Source organism: Tursiops truncatus, chromosome 4 (assembly GCF_011762595.2).
Source record: "Tursiops truncatus isolate mTurTru1 chromosome 4, mTurTru1.mat.Y, whole genome shotgun sequence".
Taxonomy (NCBI): domain Eukaryota; kingdom Metazoa; phylum Chordata; class Mammalia; order Artiodactyla; family Delphinidae; genus Tursiops; species Tursiops truncatus.
The window spans coordinates 54,546,248-54,571,624 of NC_047037.1; the positions used below are offsets into that span (position 1 = coordinate 54,546,248).

Genomic DNA, 25,377 nt, shown 5'->3' on the forward strand with positions numbered 1-25,377 from the left:
TATGAACAGACCAATCACAAGCACTGAAATTGAAACTGTGATTAAAAATCTTCCAACAAACAAAAGCCCAGGACCAGATGGCTTCAGAGGCGAATTCTATCAAACATTTAGAGAAGAGCTAACACCCATCCTTCTCAAACTCTTCCAAAATATAGCAGAGGGAGGAACACTCCCAAACTCATTCTACGAGGCCACCATCACCCTGATACCAAAACCAGACAAGGATGTCACAAAGAAAGAAAACTACAGGCCAATATCACTGATGAACATAGTTGCAAAAATCCTCAACAAAATACTAGCAAACAGAAACCAACAGCACATTAAAAGGATCATACACCATGATCAAGTGGGGTTTATTCCAGGAATGCAAGGATTCTTCAATATATGCAAATCAATCAACGTGATACACCATATTAACAAATTGAAGGAGAAAAACCATATGATCATCTCAATAGATGCAAAGAAAGCTTTGACAAAATTCAACACCCATTTATGGTAAAAACCCTGCAGAAAGTAGGCATAGAGGGAACTTTCCTCAACATAATAAAGGCCATATATGACAAACCCACAGCCAACATCATCCTCAATGGTGAAAAACTGAAACCATTTCCACTAAGATCAGGAAAAAGACAAGGTTGCCCACTCTCACCACTCTTAATCAACACAGTTTTGGAAGTTTTAGCCACAGCAATCAGAGAAGAAAAGGGAATAAAAGGAATCCAAATCGGAAAAGAAGTAAAGCTGTCACTGTTTGCAGATGACATGATACTATACATAGAGAATCCTAAAGATGCTACCAGAAAACTACTAGAGCTAATCAATGAATTTGAGAAAGTAGCAGGATACAAAATTAATGCACAGAAATCTCTGGCATTTCTATACACTAAGGATGAAAAATCTGAAAGTGAAATCAAGAAAACACTCCCATTTACCACTGCAACAAAAAGAATAAAATATCTAGGAATAAACCTACCTAAGGAGACAAAAGACCTGTATGCAGAAAATTATAAGACACTGATGAAAGAAATTAAAGATGATACAAATAGATGGAGAGATATACCCTGTTCTTGGATTGGAAGAATCAACACTGTGAAAATGACTCTACTACCCAAAGCAATCTACAGATTCAATGCAATCCCTATGAAAGCACCAAGGGCATTTTTCACAGAACTAGAACAAAAAATTTCACAATTTGTATGGAAACACAGAAGACCCCAAATAGCCAAAGCAATCTTGAGAACGAAAAATGGAGCTGGAGGAATCAGGCTCCCTGACTTCAGGCTACAGTACAAAGCTACAGTAATCAAGACACTATGGTACTGGCACAAAAACAGAAATATAGATCAATGGAACAGGATAGAAAGCCCAGAGGTAAACCCACGCACATATGGTCACCTTATCTTTGATAAAGGAGGCAGGAATGTACAGTGGAGAAAGGACAGCCTCTTCAATAAGTGGTGCTGGGAAAACTGGACAGGTACATGTAAAAGTATGAGATTAGATCACTCCTTAACACCATACACAAAAATAAACTCAAAATGGATTACAGACCTAAATGTAAGGCCAGAAACTATCAAACTCTTAGAGAAAACATAGGCAGAACTCTATGACATAAATCACAGCAAGATCCTTTCTGACCCACCTCCTAGAGAAATGGAAATAGAAACAAAAATAAACAAATGGGACCTAATAAACAAATGCGACCTAATGAAACTTCAAAGCTTTTGCACAGAAAAGGAAACCATAAACAAGAGCAAAAGACAACCCTCAGAATGGGAGAAAATATTTGCAAATGAAGCAACTGACAAAGGATTAATTTACAAGCAGCTCATGCAGCTCAGTAACAAAAAAACAAACAACACAACCCAAAAATGGGCAGAAGACCTAAACAGACATTTCTCCAAAGGAGATATACAGATTGCCAACAAACACATGAAAGTATGCTCAACATCATTAATCATTAGAGAAATGCAAATCAAAACTACAATGAGATATCATCTCACACCAGTCAGAATGGCCATCATCAAAAAATCTAGAAATAATAAATGCTGGAGAGGGTGTGGAGAAAAGGGAACACTCTTGCACTGCTGATGGGAATGTGAATTGGTACAGCCACTATGGAGAACAGTATGGAGGTTCCTTAAAAAACTACAAATAGAACTACCATAGGACCCAGCAATCCCACTACTGGGCATATACCCTGAGAAAACCATAATTCAAAAAGAGTCATGTACCAAAATGTTCATTGCAGGTCTATTTACAATAGCCAGGAGATGGAAACAACCTAAGTGTCCATCATCGGACGAATGGATAAAGAAGATGTGGCACATATATACAATGGAATATTACTCAGCCATAAAAAGAAACGAAATTGAGTTATTTGTAGTGAGGTGGATGCACCCAGAGTCTGTCATACAGAGTGAAGTAAGTCAGAAAGAGAAAGACAAATACCGTATGCTAACACATATATATGGAATCTAAGGAAAAAAAAAATGTCATGGGGCTTCCCTGGTGGCGCAGTGGTTGAGTCCGCCTGCTGATGCAGGGGACATGGGTTCGTGCCCAGGTCCGGGAGGATCCCACATGCCGCGGAGCGGCTGGGCCCGTGAGCCTTGGCCGCTGGGCCTGCGCGTCCGGAGCCTGTGCTCCGCGGCGGGAGAGGCCACAGCAGCGAGAGGCCCGCGTGCCGCAAAAAAAAAAAAAAAAAAAAAAAAAATGTCATGAAGAACCTAGGGGTAAGACGGGAATAAAGACACAGACCTACTAGAGAATGGATTTGAGGATATGGGGGGGGAAGGGTAAGCTGTGACAAAGTGAGAGCGTGGCATTGACATATATACACTACCAAACGTAAAATAGCTAGCTAGCGGGAAGCAGCCTCATAGCACAGGGAGATCAGCTCGGTGCTTTGTGACCACCTAGAGGGGTGGGATAGGGAGGGTCGGAGGGAGGGCGATGCAAGAGGGAGGAGATATGGGAACATATGTGTATGTATAACTGATTCACTTTGTTATAAAGCAGAAACTAGCACACCATTGTAAAGCAATTATATTCCAATCAAGATGTAAAAAAAAAAAAAGGAGGGGAGCTCTTCAGGTGTTGATGAGAGATCTAAAATACATTAGTGAAAAAAGTAAAATACAGCAAAGTGACTAGTATCCTACCATTTGTGTTTAAAACAATACCAAAGAGAGTGTAAATTATGCGCTTATTGGCTTTTACATATATGGTATTTCTCTGGAAGGATACAGAGGAAACTGATAACACTGCTTGGTTCCAGGAGAGTAACTGGTGGCTTGGAGGACTGGAGAAGCACAGGAAAAAGAACACTTTTGAATTTTGAACAATGTGAATAAATTACCTAGTCAAATCACTTTCAAAGCAGTTATCAGCTTCACTTCCTATACACACAGAGATATACTTGTATAAACACATAAAACAAATAATGGTCACAGATTCCCCCTAAATAAGTCTGGTTTAAAGTTTTGTTTTATTTTTAATCCTTAAGAAGTATCAAGAGTCTGAACTGAACTTATTACAATTGAACAGAAAATAATCAGTACTACTTTGTCCAAGGAAATGCGAATTCTCAGCCCCATCCCAGACCTACTGAATCAGAAACTGCGGGTGGGGCTGAGAGATATTAAAACATGTTTTAACAAGTTCTCCAGGTGACCCACACTGAAGTCTTAGAACTACCAACACAGTTCCTAGTTAAGACTTTCACCTCACACCTCTACCATGGCAAGACCCTCAAGAAAGCCAACATACCCTCCAAGGTGCCAGCAGGATGATCTGATTACATTACCCTCCAACTCAAACTCCTTGAAAAGGTCCCTCAACTTTCCAAAGCTTGGCTTACCCACAAGACCTTCATGACCAGGATCCTGCCACCACTTGCTCCCATCTTCTCCAACACCACCATCCCACACAGGGATCTCTGGCCCTACCTCACGTACCATCATCCCCAGTGGTCTTGGCACTGCTCTTCCTCTTCTTGGAATAGCTTCCCTTGTCCTACTTCTCCACTCAATTCCACATTTGGCTAATATCTAGTCATTTTTCAAGACTTGTTCCACATTCCACCTGGCCCAACACTGTGTTAAGAATCCCTCCCATGTGTTCCTAAAAGAAACCTACACTATCCTGCTCCAGTTCTTAGTATTTCCTGGTCACTTGTAGCACAGTACCTGGCACATAAGAGGCACTCAATAAAATGTGTTAGGAGAAAAAAAAAAGATCTGCTTTCTCGTATCTAGACTCCTTGGGATCAACGTCCATGTCTTATTTGACCCTGGATCCCCAGTAAGAATGCTGGCACATAAACACTTTTTAAACGTTTGCTGAATGAATAAACGTGGTTCAGAAACCATAAGAAAAATCTGTTGTAGAATCACAAGCCAATACTGACACTCTGTAAGATCCGTATAAAGACATTACTTCCAGAATTAGAATAAAATTTTGTTGTGATTCCAATAAAAGGTAGCCAGGGTTTCTTGGAGAAATGGCTGATCCCAGGGCTAGGAAAGGGAAAATACAAGATGAACCTGGAGCACCTTGTATGTCAGGAAGCAAGTGATTAAAAAAACAAAGGATGGGTCATGTTGAAAGCGTGCAGGAGGCAGCCTGGACGAGTTCCCAGTGGCCAAAGCTGGAACAAGCTGAGCAACAAATTAAAGAGATATTATTTATAAGATATTAATTTATAACCCAAATAACAAAATAAATATCTACGGATCCACAGGCACATACTCGATTGAAAAAATAAATGAGGGAAAAGGAACACATTTGTACAGAAAAATCCAATTAATACATGTAGAAGGTATGAGAGAATTAGAAAGTCACCATTAGAACACCACAGTAATCACTGCTGCAAACAATGTCCCGCTGATGAATGCTAAAATTACTGGGCAAAACTTTAAGGAAAAAAAAGGCTACACATCCTCGGAGTACCTCCCCAAAATATTTCTTAATAACTGTAGTAACTTCAACACATGTCCACAAATTCTTTGATACCGTCCCCTCTAGCAGGTGGAACTTAATGTCCTTCACACTTCAAATGAGGACTGAACTCAGTGACTTACTTCTAATGAATGGAGTATGGAAAGCAGAACAACAGTAATTTCATAATGAATAAACCTGCTGAAATGATAATAATGTAGTTATATTAGGTTTAATAAAACATTTGTTAAAAATTAATTTCACTTGTTTATCACTTTTTTCAACGTGGTTACTAAAAACTTTAAATTATGTGTGGTACACAGTATATGTAATTGGATAGTGCCAGTCTAAACAATTCTAGATAATAGGTTAACGGTCTTGACCAAGGTTAACATCACCAGTAATAATTACCTTAACCAAGTGATCAAGGTTAACATCACCAGTAACAATTGATAGTATTATTGTATGTAAACACTGACATGTACCCCTGATACAAGACAGGTACATCACCTCTGTGGTATTCTTCCCTAAGTATCCATAACCTCAGCCCCATACTCTTCTGTGCACCTAAAACTATTTCAAAATAATAAGTTTTTTAAAAAACAACATTTATGTAATGTTAAACAGTATTTAATTCAGATTAACTTTCTAGTTATCAAGTTGAGAGTCTAATGACTTTTATACTAATATAAACTTTTTAAAAGCTTTGAAAATATATGAAAATGTCACTAACCTAGAATTCAATAAAAATTACACCCACTAGACTCTTCATGAACTAGTAGTACTATACCAACCTATTTTTTTGTGATTATTCTCAAATAAGTACCTAATTTAGTTATCCCTCAGTTATGATATGATGACAAGGGCAATTTCCTCCTCCTTGCATTGTCCCTATTTTGTCCATTAACTGTTTGGATATCAAATTAATCCCCCATCCGCACAAGCCCCTAGTCTTCATACCCCTGCTCCCCACAAAAAGAAGAGCAGTAACAAGCCAGAGAGAAGAAAACCTGGATGCTCCATTCTCTCCTGAATTTCCAATTGCCTTTTTTTTTCCCAGAATTCAGAAATGTGGACCAGTTTGCAAGACTCTCAGAAATATGTGGTGTCACTCTCACCAATAACACTACCAGCTCAACTTTCTCCCTTCAGTCCACAGCTAGGCCCCTTTCCCACCGAAACCATCATGTTATCCTCGTGCACTATATCCAGGGATAAAATATAATCCTGCAGTTCTGCTTAAAGTCCTTCACTAGCTTCCTGTCACAGAAGAATGTCCAAAATTCTTATCACAGCAAAGAAGTCATTTCATGATATGATCCCTACTTACCTACCCTGTGCATTCTCATCACTCTCCAGCTTTCAAATCATGTGCTACACATAAACAAAACTGTTTGCCAGAAAAGATCAACATGTTTGGCATCTTTATGCCCTAACATATGTCCTCCCCTTTTGTTATACCACTCACATATCTATTTTCATTGTAAATTATTTTAATATACATAGATTCTCAGTTAGTAGTTAACATGGGCAACACTTGAAACTTATTTTAGTATTTAAAAAATTATGAACGTGAGCAGCATTTTCTCATAGTACTTAAGACATATACTTTTGGTACAACTTCTAAAATGTGTAGTACACAGAGCAAAGTAAAACCTGAACTGCTGAAAAATTATTGGCTTTGACAGTCAGCAATCACACAATTAAGGGCATTAAAGAAAAATCATTCTCAAAAATGTGTTTGGTGCTATTTCTTTTAATTTACTCTACAGTGAAATCGGATGTAACAAATGCACCTGAACTCAAAGACTACTGGATTAAACAACAGAAGTTTCTTCTTCAGACATCTAAAAAATATTTTCTTTACAGCTAACTTTTCCAAAATTGAGAGGGTGTCAGAGAAATGCAAGTATTTTCTTTAGCAAAAGCTGTTCAGGTAATGATTGACCTGAAGAGATCATTTTCCATTTAAGTTGGCTGAACACAGACCTAATTTTTAAATTATATGTGCAATCACAGGGTCAAAGAGCATTAACTCCAGAAGAGACCTCAGAGACCCGGTTCAATGTTTTAAAGATGAAGCAACTGAAGTCCAGAAAGACGACTATCTTTGGGGTCACAAAAGGCTTTTCCTACATGGCTAACCATTTTCTTATTTTAGTGAACTGCTGAAATATTGCTCAAAATAATTGTTGGGAACATGTAATTTGTTAATGTTGTTACACGCTAAAATTATTTAACTACCTGATTAGGATAAAGGTGGTTATCTTCCTCAGAGATTAAAATATCCCCTAAATACGTATAATTAACCTGTTGATAATTTTCTAACAGCTGCCCTCAAATACTGGCTTCTATTAGCTGTTAAATTAGCAGAAGTAATGTTAAAAACAAAGCCAACATAAACTGCATCAAGTTGTTTACTATGTAACTCATTTTGAGAAAACAAATTCATTTGAATACCGATATTAGCCAGAGACAGAGTTCATAAAATTACAATTGCTACCACAGGAGGGACCTCAATTTTTCGTTAAAAAAAATGGATCTGTATTTGAAAAGGCTGGAAACCACAGAGCAAAAAAACCAAAAAAGTGCCAGTTCTGGTTAAAGGAAAATTTCATCTGACAATCCATGGTGGATTAAAGACACAACCTCCCCAACTATAAATGGACACACATTTTGTGAGGGGTGAAACAGGCGGGGGAGGCAGGAGGGGAAGAGGCTGTCTGCCCAGAACTCCCGTCTTCACTCAATTCTCATTCCCCCCACTCCCACCGAGTACTTGGGACAGCCATAGTTTTTATATGGCCTATGGCCATGGTGGGCCCCTTCCCAAATCAAACTTGCCAGTGCTTCAAGAATTTTCCAAATGAAAAAGAGAAAGAGGTAGTCCTTACTCTCCAGCAGGAGAAAACAGGATAAAAACTGGCAATGGCAAGTTATATTTTCCTCCTGGTAAAGAAAGCAAATCTACTGTAAGAAAATGAAACGAATCTACAAACAAACAAAAAAAGCAAGGTTGTTAGCAAAGATTTCTGGTAGCTTTCAAATGGGCCTGGTTCTAGCTGTCCCCTAAAGCCCAGCTGGCTAAATGTTTTTCCTTATAATTGAGTTATTCAATCCATTTTGGATTCCATATACTAATAAATCTCCCGTTTTTGGCTTAAGCTAGTCTGAACTGGGTATCTATCGTACAACTAAAAGAACTCTGAATCATCTACCAACCTTGGGAAGCTGACCATGATTACTCAAGACAGAAAATCACAGGTAAATGTAACTAAAGGTAAATTACAAAATCTCCTGAACCTGCACAAATCTTAAACGGTGGTATCTAGCCCTCATCATTTTTCTTGAATGAAATATGTATGTTAAAGTGAAGTACTAACCTACTAAAATCTAACATTTATTATTAACACATGCACATACTCAAATTGGTTCATCAATTATCCATCTATATTTTTTTTTCCTGATTCAAACACCATCTGTAAGTATGTTCCTCCAAGAAAAGTGGACAGCACTCACATATATCCCTGGGCTTCCAAACGTAGATACCAAGGTATCAATAGTAAAGCCTCTTCCAACACTCCTCTAAATGCTGACCTTTTAATGAATTATTTCCAGTATTCTACTAAGAACAAACTAATTTAAGCCTATCAGCTGGTCATGAAAACATCCCCGAGAAAACAATTCACTCAAATATTTACTGAACACCTACCAGGTCCTGTTTTAGGTCCCGAGTGACAAGACAGAGCCCATCCCTGTTCTCAGGGAGGTTAAATTACAGAGGTGACTTTAAAAAAAAATAAATCAACAATTAAGGCTATCAGAGAGAGAGATAAGTGCTATGTGACAGAAAATGGCTAGAGACTGGGCAGCTACTTCACTGTGACCCCTCTATGTGACCTCTCTGAGGTGGTGGCATTGGAACTGAAATCTGAATGACATAAAAGAATTAGCCATATGACAATCTCAGGGCAAAGCCTGAGGCAAAGAGCAAAGCAATTAAGGCGCTGAGACAGGAACAAGCTTGTTCTGTGGGTGTGGAGCTTGTATGGCTGGGCACAGTGAACAAGGGGAAGGGTGCCATGAAATAGGATACGATTTGTGAGGTGGCCAAAGGGCAGAGTGGTGGTGGGACCCTCACAGGCTAAGGAAAAACATTAGTATTTTATACTGAGTGTGATAGAAAACCCACAGAGAAAAGGGAAGGAAACTAACACTTATTACATATGCCTACAAAATAGTATGTACAAATGTTTCTGCCATGCATTCTGTAATACCATATATGCATTCCTGTAAATTATACCATGTGTATTTATCACAATATTTATCAAAGATCATTAGTATGCTGTTATGCACAATCTCAAAAAAAAAAAACAAAAACTTTTCCTGTTACTACCAGTTCTCACTTATAGGAAGTCACTTCTACATTTATTTGTCAGACCAAATGAACCAACCAACCAACGTTATCTACTAGCAAAACATACATGAAGAAAATGCAAGAAAGGCAAATGAGACTAGATAAAAGGCAGCCAGCTATTCACAAGAGTATATGATCCCAAAAAAGGAACAAACCAAGTAGAGAAGAAATTAGAAAACATACCTAATACAACAAGCAAAGAGCGTAGGGATATGAAAGATTAGTTATCTACTTAAACAAAAGTACTCTCAGGCAGACAAGTAAGCAAAGGGTAAAAAAACGCAAAAGCTTATTCTAAGATAAATTCTCTGTTCATTTCATTTAATAGTACCTTGCCAGTTTCAACAACGTTCAGAGGAAAGTGAAAATGTTAATCTTTTAAATGTACTATCCTTAGTAATTCTTTTAAATCTGCTGATGAATTTTAAACTTTTATGTATTGACTACAAATATTTCTTGAAACACCACTGTAGTTCAAAGTTTAAAACTGAAAATCTCGGGCTTCCCTGGTGGCGCAGTGGTTGGGAGTCCGCCTACCGATGCAGGGGACACGGGTTCGTGCCCCGGTCCAGGAGGATCCCACATGCCAGGGAGCGCCTGGGCCCGTGAGCCATGGCCACTGAGCCTGCGCTCCGCCAACGGGAGAGGCCACAACAGTGAGAGGCCCGCGTACCAAAAAAAAAAAAAAAAAACTGAAAATCTTATCTTCCCTGGTTTCCAGAAAGCAACTCAACTATCTCCTTCTGACAAAAGGATCATCTTTTATACCTCAATAAAGCTGGGGGTAGAGGAGGAAGGGGGTGCCACTTTGGAAGGCTCCAAATGATAACAGAATCACAGCTACTGAGACCACTTATCTCCAACCTCCACTCCAAACACCCAATATCTCAGATTATCCTGGATATTTTCAACAGTAGCCAGAAGTAGAGGATGTTGCCTCAGCACTGACCCTCCTCTATCTTCCACCTCTGTCTCATCATGATTTAATATCATTAAATGAAAATGTAACGCCACTGCCAGCCTACACTCAATAGCAGAAACCCAGAAAGTATAGGATATCCCTATGCTAACATGTGGGTAGCTACAGATCAGGAGAAGAGGAGGTCAGAATTAAGACCCAATCTGGGCCACAGAATCACTTGTACAGCAACGGTTGGTTTAAAGAGACAAAGGGCAAGGAGTGCGCATCTCCTCTAAGCCCTAAGGGAAGGCCTCGGTCAAAGGAGAGAGCACCAGTAGATGCACAGACTGAACACACATGCTAAGATCAAGAACCAGGAGCCAACCAAGAAAGGCAATATCAGTATCAGGTAATTAGGGAAAAAAAAAAGACCAAGGGGGAATACACTAGAAGAAGTGCATGAGTATCAGGAACACACGGACAAGTCCACACAACACCCCAAAATCAAGTTTAATTGCTAACGTCAGGACAAGGTCTTTGTTTCTTTTAACCCAGGTTTTGAACATATTCATTGTCTCTACAGACACCAAAAACAGGATGCTAGGTTATCAAGCAGACCCTCACAAGTCTTACAGTAAGATGATGAATCCAAGGGTCAATGAATTTGTGAAAACGGAGGGATCCCTTTTCTACTTTTGTATATTTGAATCACCTCAAAGAAGTAAGGGTCTATACTAGGAAACCTGTACCTCATTCAGAGAGCCTCAAGGATTCAACTTAATATGAATGCAAAGTCTACAGCGTGCCAGGAATTGGACCAGATGCTGAGGATAAAGATGGGTGAAATGCAACTGTCCTCAAGGAAGGCCCTGCCTATTGAGACAGAGTCAACAAATAACAATCAAGTAGAGGTCTGTGCTGGAAACAGATGACTAGTGGACATAGGCCAGGATGTTAATTTAAAGATGTCATAGAAAGATGCTTAATATTCAATCAAATCGTGTAACTTCAGGCAGCCAATATGTTATGTATGTTAGTTCTTAAGTAGTACAAAACAACTATCCAAATTTCTTTCCTAATGAGATATAAGAAACTTAGTATGATGGTTATTCCTTTGTTAATAATTACTGCTCTTTATGAGACAACCAAGGTTCTTAATCCAGAGCTGTTTGCAGATTACCCCTCCAAAAAAGTCATTTATATTCAAATTTATTAGCAACCAAATTCCTTATCCTTTGTACATATACTTTACAAAATTTGGGGCATAAGAACTTCAGAATCCTAACAGAGCCTCAGAATACTACCTAAAGATATTAGCACCAATAAATGTAACTTACCTATGCGCTATCATTCAGAATAATACTTTGTTTTTAATTTTGAGTACTAATTCTAAATCCATAAAGACCACACTCCTCTGAACCAGTCTTTTCTAAATCCAGTGAATAATGAAATCATTATTACCTCTAAAATAACAGAATCAGTTTACAAGTTTATAGAAGCATGTTTATAAATAAGAGTATAGAAAATGAGTGTGTACTACATATTAAAATAAGCATAATTTCCTGAAAACTTACTTCAGTATTTTTACACATATACATACCCTATGTTATGTCATATGTATTTCTTAGTGAAAGTCCAATTCAAAATTTTCAGAATGTGTATTTGAAATGATCATCCAAGCAGTGTCCACTGAGAGCCAGAACAGTGCTGGATCTCCCAGAAACTGCAGAAAAGGAAGAACGATTCCATTCCAAAAAGCAAAAAGACTTTTTTTTTTTTAAAGGTAATAACTTTTTTTTTCTTGAAACATCTTATCGAGATGTGACCAAATTCAACACAAAACATCACTGTAAAACAACATATGTATCAGAGACACAGCAAAGCTCCACAGCACACATCCTCATTTTAGAGTGAGCAACAAAAGCTCAGTTGTCAAATGCAGTTGCAGCCCTCTGAATTGGGAATGTTAACCATCCCATTCTCTGCAGTTGCCACAGAAAGCCATGATAGTTTGCAGGAGCAGTGTCACCTTTCTGCCTCTCCCCTCAGCTGTTGCTGCTGCAGCTAACAAAAGCACCAAGTACTAGCATTTATCGAGTACTTCCTATGTGCTGGCCCTATGACAACTGCCTTACATGCATTCACATTTCAATCCTCACAACTGCTCTACAGAGAAAAATTCCCATTTGTCAGAGTGGAAACCAACTGGAGTGGTTACACAATTTCCCAAAGCCATACAACTGATAAGGTGACAGGATTCACATTAGGTATGCCTGGCTCCAGAGGCTGAGCTCTTTGCCACAGTAACACCCTACAGGAAGACTTTACTGCCAAAGGTCAGACACAGACCCTACTTAGCCCTCTAATCACTGGAGAGGCACTGCCCTCAGGAAAGGCTAGCGTCAGGTCTGTGCAGCAGAATTAGATGCACAGAAACAGGCGCTCTCTCTCCCGGAGGTTGTTCTAGCTTAAGCTGAAAACTTAAGTTACAAGTGCACAATTACAAGTGACACCAATTGCAACCCAAAATGGAATCAAAATCTAATATATCTGTCTCCTTGAAGTCAGTAACACATACATCCAAATTCACAAGTCATGTTAGGATGCATGCAATATCAGAATCTACATTTCCACGAATCCCATTACACCAAAGACTACCATAATTATTAAAATTAACTACTAAACTACGAGAACCCCCATTTTCACCCAATTTCCAAACCCTTGGCAAAACAACACTTTTGAAATCAGGCAACACCTACTTACTTCTGAACAACCAACATCACTTTTTAAAGTTTGCATTGAGTTCATTTCTAATTATCAACCTTGGATAGAACTCGAAAATCATCAGTTCACTATCACTAAATAATTCCACTGGTCTGATGACCCACTCATGACACAGAAACAACACGTTTTAATCATATTCAGTGGCTCTAATTCTGCCAACAAATCTGAGAAATAAAAATAAGTGTTTGCAAAAATATACACAGTGCCAGCTCTTTAAGAACTGGCTGGAAAGCATGGGAGAAATTTACATAGTTTTCTCTCTTCTTTTGACTATCCAAAGCGAAAGAACTAGGAAGATTAAGAATTCTTAATGATTGTTCTTTCACAATCATTACTTTTTTTGAAATGGTAATACTAACATAGTAAGATTCAAACAGTTCAAAAGATTATATGTGAAAATAAATTTTTCCCACATCTGGCCACAGGATCTCCCCACCTCAACCCCACCCCCCAAACCACTGTTACTAGTCTCCTGTGTATCTTCCTGGAGTCACCTTGAGCATATAAACATACATACACAAACACACACACACTCCATCCCGTGTGTCCTCCTTTCCATTCCTCCCCCTCTTTTTGCGCTAAAATGGCAGAAGACTATATAAGATCTTCTGCCTCCATTTTTTTTCATTTAAATGTACCTTTGAGAAGATCCTATAAATGCTAACAAGAAAGTCATAAACATCAAATCTAAACAAAACCTGTAAAGAAACAATTCACACAAAACATCTTTCACCAGATGTTAAAACTGGTGACCTCTGCTGGCAGGACATATGGAAGTCCAAGGGCTAAGAAGTAATCCCCTTGAGGGTCTATGAGATTTTGCACAAGAATAAAAAACTATTTCCCTGATACAGAAACAGACTTCACTCCTAACCCCAGTCTAGGATCTCACAAATGTATATTGCTTACTAAGGAAAACACAGAAAGGTGATTTAGGGAAAATCCATCACTTTAGTAGGTGAAAAAATTTTAAGTACATAGGGTATTACATTTTAAAATAAAAAGATGCCCCCAAAAAATCGCTATAACTACAAACAGCATCTAAAAATTCACACACGTATGATAAATTTTATCCCATAAAAGAACAATTATATGGAAAAAGAAAAAAACATTAAGGAAATTCATTCATTATCTATTCCCATTACCTTACTTCAGAAACCCAAAGCAGATGACCCAATTGCCTTACACTGTCAGTTAATGACATCTGATAGCCACAAAATAGAAATAGAACAAAATTAGTATGCAGTCTACCCAATTAGCCCTTTTAAATTAAGGGGAAAGCATAAAACACTTCATCCTAACCCATAAGCTGTGTTCTATTAACAGTTGAAGGTAACCACCAAAATATGCTATTAACTAAAACTTTTCTGACGAGGTGTTTGCTTACGCTAATGTCAAGTAGTTCCTGACTATTATTCTATAAGGTGTCGATTTTCAGGCCTTAAATACGCTAAGAAAATTTAGAACTCTCTCTCTCAAAAAAAAAAAACAAAAAAAACAAATCACAAAATTAAATGACAAAAATCTCAGAATTTTAATACAGGAACTGACTGTATAACTACTGGTAGAATGAAAGAGCAAACTTTAGGTAGCATTTCATCTGATCCTCTTACACATTTCTAGAAGCTAAATGACTTACCCATGTAACTATGGCTTTGCAAATCATGGCAAAAATTCATTTTCTTAATACTGAATTCACATTAAAATGCTAGCCACCATTCAAGTAGATAAGCAGTAAGAACAAACATCCACTTAACAACCAAGTCGTTGCCCACTCACCTATGGTCAACTAATCTATGACAAAAGAAGCAAGGATATACAATGGAGAAAAGACAGTCTCTTCAATAAGTGGTGCTGGGAGAACTGGACAGCTACATGCAAAAGGATGAAATGAGAACACTCCCTAACACCATACACAAAAATAAACTCAAAATGGATTACAGACCTAAATATAAGACCGGACTCTTTAAAACTCTTAGAGAAAAACACAGGAAGAACACTCTTGGACGTAAATCACAGCAAGATCTCTTTTGATCCACCTCCTAGAGTAATGGAAATAAAAATAAACACATGGGACCTAATGAAACTTGAAAGTTTCTGCACAGCAAAGGAAACTACAAACAAGACAAAAAGACAATCCTCGGAATGGGAGAAAATATTTGCAAACGAATCAACGGACAAAGGATTAATCTCCAAAATATATAAACAGCTCATGCAGCTCAATATTAAAAAACCAAACAACCCAGTCCAAAACTGGGCAGAAGACCTAAATAGACATTTCTCCAAAAAAGACACACAGATGGCCAAGAGGGCATGAAAAGCTGCTCAACCTCACTAATTATTAGAGAAATACAAATCAAAACTACAATGAGGTATCACCTCACACCAGTTAGAATGGGCATCATCAGAAAATCTACAAACACCAAATGGAGAGGGTATGGAGAAAAGGGAATCCTCTTGCACTGTTGGTGGGAATGTAAACTGATACTGCCACTATGGAAAACAGTATAGAGGGTCCTTAAAAAACTAAAAATAGAATTACCATATGACCCAGCAATCCCACTACTGAGCATATATCCAGAGAAAACCACAATTCAAAAAGACACATGCACCCCAATGTTCATTGCAGCACTATTTACAATAGCCAGGTCATGGAAGCAACCTAAATGCCCATCGACAAACAAATGGATAAAGATGTGGTACATATGTACAATGGATTATTACTCAGCCATAAAAAGGAACGAAATTGGGTCATTTGTAGAGACGTGGATGCATCTAGAGACTGTCATACAGAGTGAAGTAAGTCAGAAAAACAAGTATCGTATATTAACGCATATATGTGGAGCCTAGAAAAATGGTACAGATGAACCGGTTTGCAGGGCAGAAATTGAGACACAGATGCAGAGAACAAATGTATGGACACCAAGGGGGGAAAGTGGCGGGGGGTGGTGGTGGTGGTGTGATGAATTGGGAGATTGGGATTGACGTGTACACACTGATGTATATAAAATGGGTAACTAATAAGAACTATATAAAAAAAATATAAAAAAATAAAATTTAAAAAAAAACCAATCAAGTCGCTGATCACCTAGTTATGATGCCTATCATTCAGTATGATAAAAAAGACACAATGCGGGAGGGAGGGAGGGAGGGAAGAGAGGAAAGCACTGGTACCATCTTTGATCTCAGACAAATAAAGATACCAAGATGTAGGTTGATATCTAGTTCTTAGAAAGTAAAAATTCTTCACTCTGTTTAAGTAGTTAAAAATTTAAAACATCTCCTTTGTTTAAAAAAAATGTTTGAGAGTCCAGAGTACAATTTCACATAAAGAAGAATATAAAAAAGACACTTAATGACCATCTCTGATCCTTGGCCCCCATGTTTTCTTCTGTATTTTAAATTCTACCTCCTGAAAGAAACTTCCGATAAAAGGAAAACAGGTGGCAAACTTCCAGGTTTAAACATTCAATACTTATATTCTTCCTCATTCATTCCTCAAACTGTTCATTTCGCATAAATATCTTAATCTGGACACTCTTTCTGCATACTGAAATTTAATGTTTGATCTTTCAGCATGACCCTTATAGTTTGATTGTATTATTTCTGAGTTATGAATCTAAGCTCTCAAAAGCAGGGTAACATCCAACTCATTGTTTGACACTGAAACCCTCATATTTTAAAACTCTAAATATTAAAAATTTCAAAAGGACATAATACCGAAATAGCTGCCTTTAGAATAAATTACCCAGGTTGTTTGGCACATCTTTACCACAGAAAACTATTAAAGAGGGACTTCCCTGGTGGTCCAGTGGTTAAGACTCCCCACTTCCACTGCAGGTGGCACAGGTTCAATCCCTGCTCAGGGAACTAAGATCCCCCGTGCCACGTGCCCCCCCTCAAAAAAACAAACTATTGAAGAGAGATGGTTACAACATTCTTCTGGTAGACTAAACCCACTGACACTACATGATAGATACATGTTAATACATTCATAGTAACGGCTCAAATGGGACTCCAATGTGGTCAGAATGCTGTCACACATACTGAGAGCTAAAAACATTATCTTATTTAGACATACTACTAAGAAAATAACAAGCAAAAAAAGCCTGAGGATTAAAAAAATAAAACCCGAAATCTTAAGTTTCATAACAACTAACACAAATATAACCAGATAAAGCCAATTTAGTGAGACATGATTCCCAACTAGACTAGGTTTTTCACCAGGACTGTGGCTACTATTCCAGGATTAAGAGGATAAAACTATCCATTTCCATTTCACTCTAAATGTTGACTAGATTTTTTTTTCCCCTTCCTTGTCAACACTGCCAACATGAAAATTCAAATTAATGTGGCTACAGTACAACTGAACTTTGAAGGTCTAACTCAAAAAGGAGCTTTTGCCACATCAACAAGAATGAAACAGGACTGTCTCTGTTCTTATTTTAACATGGGCCCTTGTAGAAGCAATCCATTTTATTACGAAGATAGTATAATACAAAACTCAAGAGTTTTGCTACATACTAAAGGAAAGTGGCCCTTTCCTTCAAGAAATGTAACATTTGGTTGAGGCAATGTGACACATACTCACAAAACAATAAATAATTATGGAGTTTGTGATACTCATTAAATGTGATGAAATCTCAAAGAAATATCCTGAGTCAGGATGGCCCGAAAAAACTTCATGAAAGTGGGACTGAAACTAGGCTATTAAAAGGATAAAGGGAAGGAACAGCATGCACAAAGGCAGAGGAGTAATGAGTATGCCAAAACTGCAGTATTTGATAGACAGGCAAGAATTCCAGTTGGAGAAGAGTAGGAAATACGGCTAAATGGGTTAGAATGGAGCCTTAAAAGCCAGACTTGAAGCATATGAACTACATCCAGTTGGCAAAGGGAAGCCATTATGGGTTCTTCTGCAGGCGAACTGACATCATGAAACCAATATTTAAATAAATTACACTCTTGGTGATTAGAGAAGATAGAATGGAGAAGAAGATATCGAGCAACCTACTTGAAAAGTAATGCAATAACCCAGAAACCTAAAACCATTCATTCATTCTCTCCTTCACTCACTGAGAAAACGGACTGCTAGTTAAGAACACTGGCCTAGGGACTTCCCTGGCGGTCCAGTGGTTAACAACCCGCCTTCCAATGCAGGGGACGTGGGTTCGATCCCTGGTCGGGGAACTAAGATCCCACATGCCAAGGGACAACTAAGCCCTCACGCGTGCGTGCGCGCGCTCTAGAGCCTGCGCGTGCCACAACTAGAGAGAAGCCTGTGCGCCGCAACAGAAGAGCCCGCATGCCGCAACTAAGACCCAATGCAGTCAAATAAATATTTAAATAAATAAGAACACTGGCCTAGAAGTCAGACACACTGGACCTAAACCCCTCTGTACACACCTTACTACCTGAGCCTTGGTCTCCACGCTGTTAGTAATAAAGATACCAGTCGCTTAGATTGTCACAAGTACCTATCAAAGCATCTTCGTGATCCTGACACATAGAACTCTAGTAGTCGTTAACATTACTGGTGAATTAAGAACGATAAAAAATGGGAAGGGAAAATAAGACAAGATTCAAAGATATTTCAGAGGAACACACCTCCAAGCAGAACTGTCTCGACAGCAGCTGAAAATGTAGAACAAGAACACAGATGAGGGCTTCCCTGGTGGCACAGTGGTTGAGAGTCCGCCTGCCGATGCAGGGGACACGGGTTCATGCCCCGGTCCAGGAAGATCCCACATGCCACGGAGCGGCTGGGCCCGTGAGCCATGGCCGCTGAGCCTGCGCGTCCGGAGCCTGTGCTCCGCAACGGGAGAGGCCACGACAGCGAGAGGCCCGCGTACCGCAAAAAAAAAAAAAAAAAAAAAAAAAGAACACAGATGAAAGGTTGAGGCTGGAGAAAACAATAACCTACTTAAAAAATAACCACTCCAATTTTAAAAAGCAGATCCTAGGTACTGCCAGATCCAGCCTCGAACAATAAAATCACTTTTTATTTAAAAAGAGTCAGAAAGGGCTTCCCTGGTGGCGCAGTGGTTGAGAGTCAGCCTGCCGATGCAGGGGACACGGGTTCATGCCCCGGTCCAGGAAGATCCCACATGCCACGGAGCGGCTGGGCCCGTGAGCCATGGCCGCTGAGCCTGCGCGTCCGGAGCCTGTGCTCCGCAACGGGAGAGGCCACGACAGCGAAAGGCCCGCGTACCCCAAAAAAAAAAAAAAAAAAAAAAAAGAACACAGATGAAAGGTTGAGGCTGGAGAAAACAATAACCTACTTAAAAAATAACCACTCCAATTTTAAAAAGCAGATCCTAGGTACTGCCAGATCCAGCCTCGAACAATAAAATCACTTTTTATTTAAAAAGAGTTAGAAAGGGCTTCCCTGGTGGCGCAGTGGTTGAGAGTCAGCCTGCCGATGCAGGGGACACGGGTCCGTGCCCCGGTCCAGGAAGATCCCACATGCTGCGGAGTGACTAGGCCCGTGAGCCATGGCCGCTGAGCCTGCGCGTCTGGAGCCTGTGCTCCGCAGCGGGAGAGGCCACAACAGTGAGAGGCCCGCGTACCACCAAAAAAAAAAAAAAAAAAAGAGTTAAAAAATGTTTTCAAATGCTGCGAGCAGATTTAAAAATTTCAAGCCCAAGTGACAGAAGAACGGCAACAAAGACACACAAAAGACCCACCACTACCTACACCAACTATGGAACTTGGTATTGTTTCCCTTAGCGTTAAAATCCAAACTAGGGCTTTCCTGGTGGCGCAGTGGTTAAGAATCTGCCTGCCAATGCTGGGGACACGGGTTCGAGCCCTGGTCTGGGAAGATCCCACATGCCGCAGAGCAACTAAGCCCGTGAGCCACAACTACTGAGCCACCGTGCCACAACTACTGAAGCCCGCGTGCCTAGAGCCCATGCTCCGCAACAAGACAAGCCACTACGACGAGAAGCCCACGCAGCGCAACGAAGTTAGCCCCCCTCTCCACAACTAGAGAAAGCCCACGCGCAACAACGAAGACCCAATGCAGCCAAAAATAAATAAATTAAATTTTTAAAATAAAATGAAATAAAACCCAACCTAATTCTTCAAGTAAGCCTTAAATCACAACTTCAGGAGTAAATAAATTATGCCAAGCTTATTTCGACTATTTTGCCCAAAAATTCAGGAAATAAAACTGCCAAATACTTTCTATGACATTATGCCCCTACTTAAAAAACAAGCAAATAAAATGTAATACAAAGAAACAAACTTCAAATCCAAACCCATTATCATCCTCAACAACTTACATTTTCATGATGCTTGTTTGTCAGCTACTGTTCTCAGCAACTTACACATACGACTTTTTTCATTATAGTTTGATTTACAACCTTGTGCTAATAATTTCTGCTGTACAGCAAGTGACTTAGTTATACACATATATACATTCTTTTTTAATATATGTATCTTTTTCCATTATGGTTTACCCCCAGGGGATTATCTATAGTTCCCTGTGCTATACATTAGGATCTTGCTGTTTACCCATTCTAAATGTAATAGTTTGCATCTACCAACTCCAAAGTCCCAGTCCATCCCTCTCCCTCTCCCACACCACCTTGGCAACCACAAGTCTATTCTCTATGCCTGTGAGTCTCTTTCTGTTTTGTAGATAGGTTCACTTGTACTGCATTTCAGATTCCACATATAAGTGATATCATATGGTACTTGTCTTTTTCTTTCTGACTTACTTCACTTAGTATGATAATCTCCAGCTGCATCACACATACAACTCTCTTAATCCTCTCAACTCTTTGAAGTTGACCGTCCCATTACACAGAGGAGAAAACTGAGACATAGCGGAGTTACTCCCCCAAGGTGACATAATTAGTAAGGGATGGTGCCTGAATTTGAAGCTGGGCAGTTCATCTTGAGAACCCCTGATAGAATCAGTATGCTGCACAAACAGACTTTTATGATTTTTCTTACACAAGAAAAAGTGAGATACTCTTATTTACTTTTCCTTCTTAATTAATTGTAGGTATGGAACCACATTTCCTATTTCTGCTGGCAGTGTGTGGAGAGGCTACGTCACCGCTATGAATCTAAAGGTAGGAAATACAGCAGTTGACAAGAAGATGGCATCTTATTAAACAGTTCTAGAGAGTTAAGCCAATGGTATTTGAGCCCTATGAATTTCATTTATCCATGCAATCACTTGACCCAGTTAGTAAAGATCCCAGTTCACAAGTACAGAATTATAAACTTGATTGGGAACACCAGTTTTTGCAAGGGTATCTAAAGACTGATGAAACAGCTGAAACTCTGGCACAGCTACAGTCATCTAGAAAGAACATGGACTAGAGCTCAGACAGACCGAGGTTTAAATCCTAGTGCATCATTTGATCCTTTTGTGGCCTTGAACAAGTGAATTAACTTATCTTGACCTTGCTGTTGTATCATCCACAAAAAGAGCGCAACACTACCCACCTCAGTATTAGCCTGGGATATAAATGACATAGAAAGCACCGCACACCTTTCCTATAGTATAGCCCAAGCTGAGTCCCTTTCCTTGGACTCTTGCAAACAGGGCAGTTAACTGTACTCTTAGGGAGTCCAATCCCAGAGGAGGTGAACAGCAAACCTCTCCAGCATAAGCTCTCTCACACAGGCTTTTTTTTTAATTCAAGTATCTACTGGTGATAGAGCAGGAGATCCCACCATGGGGTCTCCAAACCAAACTATACTCTTACCAATTCTTTACTACTCAGCCCTGGGGTCCTAGCCCTTCTGTACTATGGGGATGTATAATGTCTCAATGTTAGCTGCTTTCTCTTTTTGCACGTCAATGACTTATACTATAAACACCATTTGAAATGAGTCAAATTCCATGTACTAGAAAAATACAAAGTCCCGAACAGTGCCAATATTTCTGCCACTCTCTCTCCCCGACTTACTACTATTCACATTCTTCTCAATTCTTTTTATACAAATAACACAGAAAATGAACAAACCCAACAAATTATTTCTTCATCAAAATGTGTCAAATCAAAAATTCTTTGTAGTAATAACTGCTGTAGTATATTGGAGAAGAACTCCTTTATTAGCTACTCATTTGACAAGGTCGTACTTATATTTCATTGTTATATATGAACAGATGTATTCGTTCAACAGGTTGTCATTTAAAAGGTCCATTAGTCACATCTCTTTTTATCAGTAACCCCTATGTTTACAGTAAGCTCCTGCCCTTTCTGCATATTAGCTTGAAACTCTCCCAGTACAAAGGAAGCAGTTACTTCTCGTTCTCTTGATAGGCATGTATCATGGTAATCATGATAAATCTTATGGTGTGAACACAGGTAACAAAGATTCCTAAACACGCCTAAAAACGTATTAAAATACTTGCCTCTTTGAAGCAACCAGTGAAAAACTACAACCTTCACAAAGGGCCATTCCATTTACCATGGGTATGTCCCATATTAATAACCAAAGCTGGTACACGTTGAAATAAAAACATCTTATAAACTGATGGTGAGCTCTGCAACAATTCTTATGCCATTAACAAATACCTTAATTAAGTTCCTTAACAGTAAGAAAAACTTTCTCCACGTACATATTGTTTTCATCCCCCATACAGTTTAGTATTTTGCCCTCTAGGTCTGATTCTAACAACTCAAGTGACAAAAAGTAGTAGTTACTTATGGACTTAATGGTTGTGATTACATATATCACATGGTGCATAACAGGACTGGGAGAAAAAATTCATATTCCAAAGAAGCAGGAAAACCTCGATTTAAGAGCAAAAAGTATAAACACGAATCACTCGCCTAACCACTTTCAGGCATATTTTCTTTCTGCTGTTCCTCCTCCACAGGTAAACGCTAACTATTTCTAGAACGCGCTCAAGGATAATTTCCGAGGCTTGCTTGCCATGAATTCCCATGATACAACTCAGCACACACACTGTTTTCATGGAGACAAAGGTGCCCTATTTCCCTAGACTACAAACTTATTAAAATGGTGAGAACATACAGTTCCAGGAAGTCAAGATTACTAAAATACACCAATGCAGCATGGGTCTTATTTAACAAAAAATGAAAATAAACCACACTGGTAAAACCAAAAAGTCACTCACTCTATCTTCAACGTGTAACCAGGATATTTATTACAATTTTTTTTAAGGTAAGTAGATGAAAACACCACCAGGGCCTTCTATTATCCAACCTGATAAAGGAGTCTTTAGGGAAAAAAAAGGGGTGGAAAGAGAAACAATTACTTAATTATATGGGGGAGGAAGAATCAAACCATTCAGACTAAAAATAACCCACATTTCACCCACCAAATTTTATTAACTAGCTTGTTGAGATCAGCATAAGGGTCTTGTTTAGAAAACAAGAAAGCCAAAAGTCAACTTCCCTCTGTCAACTATAATCACATAAGTACTAAAACTCTTCACCTTGGTGCCCACAGAGTCCACGGTTTTAAGTAAACTCCAGACACTGAGGAAAAAACCTAGTTTTTAACTAGGTTCCAACACTTTTGTCATTTGTAATCACCCAATTATTTCCGAGAATATTATTAGATAACCTAACAATGGGAGCGTCTTTTAAGAGCCATTACAACCCAAATTTTACATGAAACACACCATTTTCACAACCTAAATTTATTTTCGGTTGCCACTGCAAAGTGCTCCCTGTTCCAGCAAATTAGGAACTTCCAAAAATACTGAACACGCTAACACACGCATGTCTTCCCTCGAGCTGCCATTTCAGATTAATATTTCACTTATAAAAGTCTGCTTCTGTTCAAAAAATGACATCGGTTGCAAAGAGGAAGTTACCGATAAACCACTCTCACAACGTGGCCTTTACACTGTCAGAAAATAATGTGACTCTGAGCCACCCAAAACTTACCAGGAAGCTGGCAATAACTTTGCCAATTCTACACTTCTGAACCCAACTTCAAAGAGGCTCTATCAAATACCTCCTCAAGACGATAAAAAGCACTAAGTTACAAATAAACACGTCCCGGAGCGCGGCCGCGCGCCCCTCCCCCGCCCGCGCCCCCGCCCCCGCCCGGGACGCGCGGCCCCAACAGCCGCCCGCAGCCCCCAGCACGCCGGCCAGGGTCGCCGCGCCGGGCCCGGGGCCGCGCCGCGGGAGGGGAGCGGATTTCCATTGCTGCCTGAGGTTTAACAAAATAACGTGCACCGAAGAGATCCCTCTCCCCTGCTAAAAATAGGCTATAAAGGAGTCGGCCTCATGATGGCTCCTTGATTCAATTTGCTGCAAATTCTTTCCTGAAAGCCTCCCGCACATATACACACACACACACACACACACACACAAAATGGGGGTGTAAATGCACGAAGGGTGAAAGGGGGGAGAAGGCCGAGGTGCACATTTTCGGGGACAACATAATAAGGGTGAGGATCCCCCGGGACCAGGAAAGGGTAGGGGGTGGGCAGGCACGTGAGCATTTCAAAGAAGCCTGAGAGCAAAAAGGGGGGATGGGGCACCCTAAATGCCTTCCCTCCCCTCCCCTCCCCCGCCAAACCCCCAGCTCCCCGAAGGGCCAAGTTGAAAAATGCATGTTCCACTTGCGCCCATCCCCCCCGGCGGCCCGGCGCCCCCCGGCCGCCTCCGCCCGCGCCCCCCGCCCGGGCCCGCGGCCGCCCCCACCCCGGGGTCCGGCCCCCGGCGCTTACCTGGAAACCGTGGCCTCCGACGCCGCTCCCCCCTCCCGGGAATGGAGACACAAGGAAATTCCCCTCCTCGCCGCCGCCGCCACCTCCAACCACCCCCAAAATAACCCCTCCGGGGGGTGAGAGGCAATTATAACCCCGGCGAGCGGAGGGCGCGGGGGATGGGCGCCGGGCGGGCGGGGGCGGGGAGCGCGGCGCGGGTCCCCAGGTGGCGAGCGGAGGTGCTCCCGCCGCGGGGGGAGGGGCGGGGGCGCACGCGGCCGGCGGCGGGGGGAGGCGGCGCGCGGGGGAAGGGCGCGAGCGGGGAGAGGAATTGAGGCAGAAGGTAAAAGCTGTTACTAAGGGAAAGAGCCAAACGGTTCGGAGCAGCCAACGGCTCAGACACTCAACACTGGGGAGAGAGGAATGGGGACCAGCCAGGCACAAATGAGCTCGCGAGGCCCGCGGCGGCGGCGGCCGCGCAGCAAAACAAACCCAAGCGGCCTGCGCCGGGCGGGCGGGCGGGTGCGCGGGGGAGGGGCCGGCGGGGGAGGGGCGCCGCGGACGCGGGGAGGAGGCGGCGGCGGCGGCGGCGGCGGCGGCGCGGCGGGGGGGTGGGGTGGGTACTGCCGGCCCGGATCCTCTCCCTCCCGCCCGCCGCGGCGGCGCTGGGGGCTG

The 25,377-nt window shown here is 40.7% G+C and overlaps 1 protein-coding gene across 3 annotated transcripts in view; it reads right to left on the reverse strand.

Moving 5' to 3' along the window:
- Window positions 1–24,813, reverse strand: part of TBL1XR1 (TBL1X/Y related 1) — a 188,285-nt gene extending 163,472 nt beyond the window's left edge. Inside the window, exon 1 of one of the 3 annotated variants that reach the window (XM_019946181.3) lies at window positions 24,724–24,813. The gene's annotated coding sequence lies outside the window, so the exon portion shown is untranslated. Of the gene's footprint in view, window positions 1–23,929; window positions 23,991–24,723 lie in introns of those variants that run through there. The other 2 variants (XM_019946175.3, XM_019946177.3) reach the window with 2 other exon arrangements.
- Window positions 24,814–25,377: the final 564 nt, after the last annotated feature.